This window comes from Cibotium barometz, chromosome 34, assembly GCF_041138505.1.
Source record: "Cibotium barometz isolate CiBa-2024 chromosome 34, ASM4113850v1, whole genome shotgun sequence".
Taxonomy (NCBI): Eukaryota; Viridiplantae; Streptophyta; class Polypodiopsida; order Cyatheales; family Cibotiaceae; genus Cibotium; species Cibotium barometz.
In genome coordinates this window covers 49,089,446-49,098,777 of record NC_141079.1, presented here as the reverse complement: position 1 = coordinate 49,098,777, position 9,332 = coordinate 49,089,446, and the positions used below count along the sequence as shown (strand labels likewise).

Below are 9,332 nucleotides of genomic sequence, written 5' to 3'. Positions count from 1 at the left end.
CCTCGTGCCTACCCTCGGACAATGCCTGGATGGCTTCATTCTCCACCATGTGCTCTATTATTGCCAATATGAGCACCTCTTGGATCTCCACAATGATTTTGGACCTTTATTGGTGCCTTCATTCTCCACCATGTGCTTTATTATTGCCAATATGAGCACCTTTATTGTGTGAACATACATCATCAACAGCATAAATTGCAATAGCAAAAACAATCGATGCACCCTTTGTACCATAAGCATCTTGCCCTAGAAGTTGGGTATCATCATCCGAGATAGGCCCTAACATATTCAAGAAAAAGATGATTCTCTCCCTAAAACTAATTATGTATATGTACAATAACTGAAGCACAAGCAGCTCGATTCTGAGAAGCCATAAATAATACCTTGAATGCAAACAAGGATCGTTCCTTTAAGGAAGGGAGTGTTCTTATCATGCCGACAGTATGGTATAGAACAAAAAGGATTCAAACACTTTTCAACAGGTATGAGTGCCAATCAAAGCAAGGTTCTGATTCAAAAAAAGAATAAGGGGTAAATAAAGCCAGACATCACGCAGCAGAAAAGTGCTTGGAGAAAGGATGAGCCAGAACTTCACTTCCTGTTATATTGCTCGCAGACACTTCGGCCTGTTGAGGCAGCACCGGGGGAGTAGCCCGGACCTGTAGGGCTGTTGGTCATGCCGGAAGTAAAACCAATATAATACACAATGCTGAAAACTTCAATCAAGCTGTTACAGCACACTGCCGCCATGATCATGCGCAATCTCACCAGGGTGGCCATCAAATGTTGGACCCCTGGAGGGTAAATCTATTTCAAGGTGTTAAAAGTTGGACCACTGTCTACCCAACTGACTCAGACTATAAGGGATAGGAAGTTGATGAAAACTTTTCATGGAAAAACTTGATACTAGGGCTTGGCACAAGATCACAAAATATGTAACAGATGTTGAAACCAGAATTGCTACCTATAGCTCAGCAGTTTGTAATCGCCTGCACATAACGACTTGCTAGCCACCATGAAAAGCGATAAGTGCAGTGCTTGCATCTACGGGCCTCAAATAGAATGCTAATGTATATTTACCAAAAGAGATGCTCCAAGAAGTTCCATCTTTACACTGGAGTTTACCATGTACGAGTGACCTCAGCAACGAAACACAACTGGCTACAATTTGACCTTATCTAATAACAACCTTACAACTACACAGCAGTAGATTGGACTTCCAAGTACATAGTACAACCAATTAGATAAATACAGATTTTAAAGAACTGTAGATTGGACTTCCAAGTACATAGTACAACCAATTAGATAAATACAGATTTTAAAGAACTGAGGAGACAAAACTAGAGGTCTTACTTGACAAGACCCAAGTTATTAATACCCCAAGCAGTTTGAGGCCACACCTTCTCTTGGGCCTTGTTGTGGAGCACGCGGGACCAGGCCACCCAACCCTCCCAAGAGACGCGCTTGTCCCAGTTGGTGCCCCACTCTAGCAGCAAGCACATGCCCCTGCTTGCCTCACCCTCGGCTGCATCAAACCTACCTTGCGACAAGTAAACCTGCGCAAGCAGCACGTGGGGCTCACCAATCCACGGGTTGAGCTCACATGCCTGCCGTAGCAGAGGCTCAGCCAATTCCAGTGTCTCCTCACCGCCCCCTTGCATGTGGACTGCTTCCCAGTATACATCCCGTGCCTTGATCTGATCGGCCGGATCCAAAATACTGGTGCAATTGTTGAAGACCAGAGGAAGTTCCAAGGCATCAACATTCTCTTCCCTCAAGATCAGATTGAAGAGGACTCCCATACGAGAGATGGCGCTCATCCACAGTCCGGGTTTGCCGTCCCCGGGCCACAAAGCCGTCCAGTTGTTCTCAGTCCAGCAAAGAGTTCCACTCTCGTTGCCAAAAAGGGCATCCTGCCAGCCTGTCAGCTGGTCGATGAAATCCGCCATGGTAAGCAGAATAAAAACGGCAACAACAGAGCGGGTAGATGGACATCCTCACCGGTACGGATGTGCTTGACGGTGAGGCCCTCCAAAGGAAGCACGGCCCTCAGTTTCTGTCTACAGAGGTGGTCTTGCTGCTGAAGGGCAGACAAGAGCTCCTGGTCGGTGAAGCGGAAGAGGAGCATGTCGTGGATGAGTTGGTGGCGCGGCACCACGCAAAAGAGGTGGACAAGGCGGTCAGCCTGAGGGCCCAGGATGTCCCGCACCCTCTGCCTGTCCATGTCGGGCTGAAAGATGGCCAGATTGACGTAGGAGTTCGAGTAGGCGGAGTGGAAGAGGCCGCAGCGCGCCACGGAGTCCGGTGCCCTCCACAGCTTGAGGATGCGGTACACATCCTGCAGGTGCTCCAGGAAGGTGCCATGCTTGTGCCAGCACTCCGACGCCCCCGTCTCCCTCAGCACCTCCAACAGACCAGGCAAGGCCGGATCGATGGCAGCGTAGGCGCCTCGGAGAAAAGGTCGTGCAGCATACAGCAGCTCTTGTTGATGTCTCCTCTTTTCCCACTCAGGCGGGCGCCCACCCAGCCAGCGTCCGACCTCCCGAGATTAAAAGCTAATCATCGGCTCACATTAAAAGGCGCCCCCCTTTCTCTATATGCCGTTGATCCCATCCCTCCCATCCCGTGGGACTTATAGGGGAGGGGCTTCCTCAGCCTTTGGGGCCCATTCATTGGTCATCTCTCTCTCATTATCTCTTGCCCTCAGATGTGGTCACTACAGCCCCACTTGGCTCATGCTGCTCCGAACATTATCGCTTCATTTACTGCTGCTCGCACTGCCACATGCGTTTGTTGCTACAACTGTGTGATGCTCTGTGCTATGAAGTGTATTTGTGCTTCTTCACGCTACTCGACTATGGCTCTACTGCTACTACGCATTGTCTCCATCCGACTGTGATGGAACTACAAGCTGAGACTTCTATCATTAGACTTGCTCTATTACCCAAGTAGCCCCGCGTTGCTCTCCCTCTTTCTTTGCCTTCATGCCAACCATTCAAATTGGTGATGCATGCCTCTTCCTTTTCTCAATGCTCTGCTTTCTCTCTAATAGAGCTTCATCATCTTCTATACTTAATAGCTTACCATGGATGTTGCCGATGAGCCATTGTAGGTGCCCTGCTCTTCCATCTCCACTCCCTATGTACATTGCCACATATAATTTTGATGTAGTCATTGCTTCTATTGAAGCACTTCAATGATCTTGTGCCACAAAAAATTCAGGTCGCTACTTTGTACTTCACAGTACTCTACTTACTGTGTGAAATATTGCACCCTATCTACACGGCATGTATTTCAGTGGCTCATGCATGATTTACCCAGATTTGGGTATGATTCTATGTCTTTCTCTCAAGCAAAAACCTGCTCTTCCCTTCAGTTGAGCAATTAATGTTTCTCTCCATTGATGCTTTTCCAGCTCATGTTCTTGAGCATATGAACAAGCTCTTGCCTCAACAACCAAACCCTCTTCATGAGGTTTTTCCAGCCATCAATATGGCTACCATTGAGCCTGTCATTACTGCATCATGTACATCTTTTTGACATGCATCCATCTCAAGGGTGCTTTCTGACAAGTTTCCTTGAGAAACCAAAGGTGCAAATATGAAAGCATTAAATAGCTTTCAAATAGCTTTCTCCTCTTTGTTGAGAAAACTAACCAACACTGCCCCTTTTAGTGTGCTCAAACATGGGTTTCATTCCTCAGTCCACCACTGCTTATCTTCTTCTTGGATAAGCTTACACCTTCACATTCCTTGCTATTACTACAAAGAATCATGGATCCATACATCCCATCAACCAACAACCCTTCTTCATATTGAGCATTATATTATGCTCAAATCCAAGCTTCATGAGGCAAATAATCATACAAACTAACTTTCTTGATATGTTTATCTCCTTGATATCTTCTTAGCTTCTTTGAGACTCCATAGCCTTCATATTTGTTGAAATCTCCATTTTCAGCTTCCATGATGATGAGCAGGCTCTCCATGTTACAAAGTTCCTATTTGCAAGTGTCTTGGGTAGCTTCTACGCAACCTCGTTGCAAATCTCCTCTCAAACTTGAGAATGGTAGGTCCAAATCTCTCTCAAATCTTCACAAATGCAAATTGTAAGATTCCTCCTCAGCCTGAATAATGAATAAGCATTTACTTCAATCCCTTGTAATCATTCTCTATTTTTGAATACAAGAAAATATTATTTTCCTTGTTTTTGCCTAGTGAGATGAAAATTTCTAGAGAGTGGTAATTCAATATTGAGATATTTTTGGATATATAAATTTTACAAATATCAAAAATATGTTTCCCTCAAACAGAAAATCAAAATAAATTTTTCAAGGTGCAATTGGAATCAATAAAAAATGATTTGAAAGACCTTAGTCTAAGGGTCAAGATTTTTTGAAATTTTTGGATTATGGTCCAATTAAGATTCCTATGGACCAATAAGATTAATCCAAGTGTTGGGATGAGATAAATCCAATGAATAAAAGAAAATACCCAAAAATTAGTAAATGCCTACATAAGATGAAGAGTTGACTGAGTACAAGATTTATTAGTTAAAAATTATGAAATATTACTAAGAAAATGAGATATTTTGGAGTAATCATATAATTTTAACACCTTGGTAAGGAAAGGGGAGCCTTCAAGGAAGCACCTATTTCACACATGTGAAGGAGTTTTAAGCTCAAAAATATTAAGATATTTTTATCTCTCCTCTCTTCTGGATCAAACCAAATCAAAAAGGGAGCCAAACTGGTCCAAATCTTGTCCAAATTCAGCCAAACGGAAGCTGCAAAATTCTAGAACTTAGTTGAACTCAGTTAGTGGCCTTTCTCACCTATAAATAGACCCTCATTGTTTTGTATTCTTATCTATGAACTAGATTATGCCAATATTACATTAGAATAAGCATATTTTCTATTATCCTCTAAAAATCCTCTACAATTTGGAGAGATTGGAGTTTCTTTCTTTCTTCAACCTTCTTTGGAGCTTTCCTCAACATACTAACCAATTGGTTGGTTGGGGGCCTCTCTTAAGACTAGAGAATCAATTAACACAAGAGGTAAGGTGTGACTTTATGGTTTTTTTCTTAATCTTCTAAATGTTTTTCACTTCTCAACCCCTCTCAAGCTTGAGAAGAATTCAATTGAATGGTTTTTCAATGCAAATGAAGCTCTCTAATGGATTTTAATGTATAGTTTATATTTATGCTTAATTAGAATGTTTTTTTAAGCATATCTCTCTCTCCCCCAAAGAATGGTCATTCCTATGACCAATTCTCTATTCAAATGATGCTTCTCATGGAGCAATTCTTAACTCTAAAAGTAAACTCTATGCTAGTCAAATTAGAGGCCAAAGAATTGGTTTTTAATGCTTTTATATTACTTAAATTATGATAAACTTAGGAATCAAGTCCATAAATTGGATATTGGTCCAAATGATAGTTATTCTACCATATTGTATTAACTAAACCTTATGCTTTTTAAAATTTAATTTATTAAAAATTATCAGTAAAATAGCAGCAGAGTTATGGCAATATTTTTAAAAATTAACACATAAATCATTTTTATGCATAATGTGAAAAGAGGACTTCCTACCATATTCTAGGATTAGTCATCCTATGTTAAATGAATAATTCTCATCATATCCATGGAAAATTGATTTTAATATTTATGCATAAAGAGTTAATTAGAGAGAAAGAGGAATTTCTAGTAGTTTCATTTTTATGGTAAAAGAGGAATTCCCATGATAATGAAGATCCATGTATTCCAATGGAGAAAGAGAAAAATTAGAATATCAAAATAATGGATATTTATTTAAAATTAAAGAAGAATTTTAGTTAAATTTATTTTTATAAATAAATAAATTTAAATGATGAAAGAGAAATTTTCACCGTCTTTGGAATTCAATCATTTAAATGATAAAAGTGAAATTCTTAGTATAATGGAATTAATGGATATTTTTATTTAATTTTTAAGAGAAAATTGAGTTAATTTTATTTTTATGCATGAATAAATTTAAATGATGAAAGATTAATTTCCACCATATTTGGAATTCAATCATTTAAATGGAAAAAGTAAAATTCTTGTCATATTAGGATTAATGGATATTTTTATGAGATATTTTAGTTAAAATTATTTTATGCATGAATAGATTTAAATGATGAAAGAGAAATTCCCATCATATTTGGAATTCAATCATTTAAATGAAAAAAGAAGAATTCTTGGTATATTTGGAATATTGAATATTTTTATTTAATTTAAAAAGAAATTTTAGATAGATTTAATTTATGATAAAAGTGGAATTCCCATGATATTTGGATTGCACTCATTAAATGAGAAAAAGAGGGATTTCAAGCTTATTCAAAAAAAATAGATATTGGTATTTAGTTAAAAGAAGAATTTTTATGATATTTAAGAAAAGAAGAATTTGAATTAATTTTTAGTGTCAAAAGATAAATTTCCACCATAAATCTATCTAGGGAATTAAGGTTGAGAAATTAAGTGATAGAAAGAATATCTTTAGATACTTTATTTGGTTAAATCACTAAATTGGTATTTACCCAAAAATAGATGTTTATCTGAAGGAAATCGTTATTAGAACTAAACCGAATGAATTTGGTTAGACTACGAGAGGGACGGATAGTATAGCCCTTGGCAACCAATCTCACCTTATACACCAACTCACTGAACCATCTGCGTTATGCTTGACCTTATACACCCACTTACATCCAATTGCCTTATTTTCCTTAGGCAAAGGCACTAACTCCCATGTTGCCTTTGCCTCCAATGCTACCATCTCCTCATTCATGGTATCTTCCCATTTTTTATTTCCAAGTTCCTACTCAAAACAAGCAGACTCCAACTCTTGTATTGCTTTAGCCGTAAGCATAATGATGGATTGTATATCCATCATATCTCAACCTGACAGGGTACTTGACCCCCGTAGACTTGCGTACACCTGGATCACTGCTAGATGTCCTCAAAATAGCCATGGTTCTCCTTACACTAAGAGTAACCAGAGATGGAATGCGAAGCTCCTCATCAAGGCTTTGCTCAGAGCAAATAAAGTCACCATCCACATATGAGTGACCTACTCATAGATCATATATAAAAGGTTGATCTACCTTTTTCTTCCATTTGTGTGATACATGTGTACCTACATCTATCCTTAACTACCTGACCATGACTAACACTGGAACCACTACTACTAGAGGACTCTTTAGGTCCCCTAAGCACCTATGTTTGCTGCTCTACATGTGGTGCAACATTAGTATTTCTTACATCTGCATCTTTTATTGCCTCCACTGCTGGTGCATACCAACTACTCATCTCATCAAAGAAAACATCTCTATTTACTCGCATCTCATAACGAGTGTCAAGGTTATAACATCTATAACCTTTCTGTTCTAAGGCATAATCAATGAAGATGCATTTCTCTGCCTTTAGATCCAAGTTTGTTCTCACTTTTTCAAGAACATGCACATATGCAATACACACAAAACACTTTCAAGTGAGACGCATCGAGTTTTATGCCTATAAACTTATGTTCAAGCATCATACCATGAACAGCGACAGTGGGGATCCTATTCATAGTGTACACAACAGTTGCTTTACTGCTTCTATCCAAAAATAGTGTGGCATATTCTTTTCAAACATCAAGACATGTGCCAATTCTACAATGTGCCTATTTTTTCTTTCTGCAGTACCATTATGTTGTTTGCAGAGTGTATCTACATGTAAATTGTCTCTTGATTCCAGAAATCACTGAACTCATTGTAGAAATACTCTCCCCCACCATTTGATCTCATGCATTTTATTTTTATACCTTTTTTCCTTTTGGACCAAGACTTTAAATCTTTGAAAGTGAGCAAACACCTCACTTTTCTCCTTCATGAAATAAACCCACACTTTCCTAGCGTCATCAATGAATATAATTTCATACCTACAACCTGCAATTCTTGCAGTCTTGGTCAATCTCTTACATCTAAATGTATAACACTTAATGGCCTTACACTGACATGCTTTTCATGTAGGAAAGCATGTTTGGCCTACTTACCAAGTTGGCATGCTTCACATACTTTATGCATACCATCAACCTTAAACTTTAGTAAACTTGCAACAATATTTTGGTCTTGCATAGACTTAAGGCATTGTACATTCACATGACCAATGTGCTTGTGCCATATTTATGTCAATATGTACAAGGACGCATGTTACATGCCCAAACATGGATGCCTTTACCTCAAGCATGTTCACATCCAAACATCCTACCATTTATGTTACCCTTTGCAACCAAGTGACACTAGTTTTTGAAGTCTTCCATAAACCTCACTTGCTGCTGCAGACCCTACTCAACCATCCGATCCAACAGAAACCAAGTTCTTTATAATATTTGGAACATGAAGTACATCTACCAAGTATTTCATGTTCTATCTACCAATAACTGAGGATTAAACCTTACTTGCAGACCCTGCTCAACCATCTATCCAATAGAAACCAGGTTCTTTGTAATATTTGGAACATGAAGTGTATCTACCAAAGTGTATCTACCAAGTACTTCATATTTGAAACATGAAGTACATCTACCACAGTACTTTATACTGTGGACTTTATATACTCTAGTCTCATAGGAAAGTCCATAGTGTACTGTGGACTTTATATGCTCATCTCATAGAAAAGTCCATAGTGTATTGTGGACTTTATATACCTGAGTATCCTTCTAGCCACATCCGTGTGGCTTTCTCGGGGCTTATATATAAACTGAATTACCAATCTAACAACATAGTTCAAACTTGGCCTTGTGGTGATGGTCATGTAAATCAAACACCCTGCAATGCACCTATACCTCGAGGGGTTCACTATAAGAAACCCTTTGTATCACGTGCGTTCAAGGCCTATTTTAGAAATCCCTTGTCTGTGAATTTTTCATGAATAAAACATACCCTTTTTCTATTCAACCTGTGAATACCCCCTTTAAATGGTACCCTTCTGTATGTAAAAAAAATGTATTAAAAAAGGGATTTTAAAAATCCCTTCTGTTAAGCTCACTACACTTACATATTTATAAGTTTTACCCCCCCTAAGTATACATAGTAGGGTAATCTAAAAGATCTCACTTATATTTATAACCAATTTTGTGTCTTTGCTCTTATACCACTGAGATTGGCTTATAACATGTCATCCCATACTTGACAGCATGTCCAAAAAACATGTCATCCCATACTTGACAGCATGTCCAAAAAACATATTTCCTCTATAGTAGCCAAATCTCATCATGTGATCTAATCACCTCTATATCCACAAAGTATGGTAGCTCACCCAAATTCTTCATTTC

At 38.7% G+C, this 9,332-nt stretch overlaps 1 pseudogene; it reads right to left on the bottom strand.

Annotated features, from left to right (window-relative positions):
* Positions 1-1,273: 1,273 nt before the first annotated feature.
* On the bottom strand, positions 1,274-3,129 carry LOC147619137 (uncharacterized; annotated as a pseudogene).
* Positions 3,130-9,332: the final 6,203 nt, after the last annotated feature.